This window comes from Hyposmocoma kahamanoa, unplaced genomic scaffold (genome assembly GCF_003589595.1).
Source record: "Hyposmocoma kahamanoa isolate Upper Pololo Valley unplaced genomic scaffold, ASM358959v1 80199, whole genome shotgun sequence".
NCBI lineage: Eukaryota > Metazoa > Arthropoda > Insecta > Lepidoptera > Cosmopterigidae > Hyposmocoma > Hyposmocoma kahamanoa.
In genome coordinates, this window is record NW_020654059.1 from 16123 (window position 1) to 17480 (window position 1358).

At 44.4% G+C, this 1358-nt stretch overlaps 1 non-coding gene across 1 annotated transcript; it reads right to left on the reverse strand.

Annotated features, from left to right (window-relative positions):
- Positions 1-648: 648 nt before the first annotated feature.
- Positions 649-755, reverse strand: LOC113233992. Its single transcript, XR_003310767.1, has one exon. It is a non-coding gene; the product is annotated as a U6 spliceosomal RNA (small nuclear RNA).
- Positions 756-1358: the final 603 nt, after the last annotated feature.

Genomic DNA, 1358 nt, shown 5'->3' on the forward strand with positions numbered 1-1358 from the left:
TTGTTCATGTTTTGGGGCTCAGATCTGACTTGAGTTATTTCCCCTGTCTCATAGTTATAATGCTCGATTTCTACATACTGGATTCTGTTTTCTAAATAGGATGCGAACCATTTATGAATGTTACCTCGTATACCCATTCCGTAAAGTTTATCCAGTAAGATATCATACCGAACTTTATCGTATGCCTTTGACATGTCCAATAGGATACCGATACCATACTTTTTTTCATTTAGTGTATCCAGAATCTTTTGCATAAATTTGTAAGTCGCAAGTGTAGTTGAACGATTTTTCCGAAAACCATTCTGCGACTCATCAAATATATTGTACTTTTCACAGAAAGAGTATAGGCGGCTACACATTGCCTTCTCAAATACTTTCGAAGCCGCGGGCAATAATGCAATCGGTCTGTAATTACTCAGATCATACTTACTTCCTTTTATGAGGATCGGTTTTATCAGGGATTGTTTAAGAAGATCCGGGAACACACCCTCGGCAAAAGACTGACTGATAAGCGTATAAAACGGAAACGTCAATTCGTCTGCACATACCCTTATAAGCGCGGATGGTATCTCGTCTATTCCATAGCTGTATTTATTTTTTAGATTACGTATAATTACGTTTATTTCGCGCGGTTCGACCGGGCTCAAAAAAAATGTGGAACGCTTCACGATTTTGCGTGTCATCCTTGCGCAGGGGCCATGCTAATCTTCTCTGTATCGTTCCAATTTTAGTATATGTACTGCCGAAGCAAGTACGTTAATCAATTAAATTTCAATCAGATTAAAAAATCTATTCAATTGCAACTGATTTCGATTGAATTGATTTTAATTGCAATTAGATTAATTTTATTAGTTGTTCTAAGAAACAATTGAAACTAACAATTAAAACCGAAACTATCAAGTAAAAGTGTCATCACGAATATGGGTTAGGGGATGGGTTTGGGGTGTGTTAGGGGGTCGGTTAGGGGGCCGGTTGAGGGTCGGTTAGGGGTCAGTTGGGGGTCGGTTAGGAGGTTAGTTAAGGGGTCGGTTAGGGAGTCGGTTAGGGGTCGGCTGGGGGTGGTTCGGGGGTCGTTTACGGGGTAGGTTAGGGGGCCGGTTGGGGGGTCGTTTAGGGTGTCGGTTGGGAGGTCAGATAGGGGGTAGGTTAGGGTGCGGTTAGGGGGTCGGTTAGGGGTTGGTTAGGGGGCCGTTTAGGGTGCCGGTTGGGGTCAGTTAGTGGGCTGGTTAGGGGATCGGTTAGTGGGTCGGTTAAGGGTTTGGTTAGGGAGTGAGTCAGAGGCGGATTAGGGGCCCTTTAGGGGTGGACCCCCTAACTGACCCCTTAACCGACCCCCTACCTATCCCCAACCAGCCCCC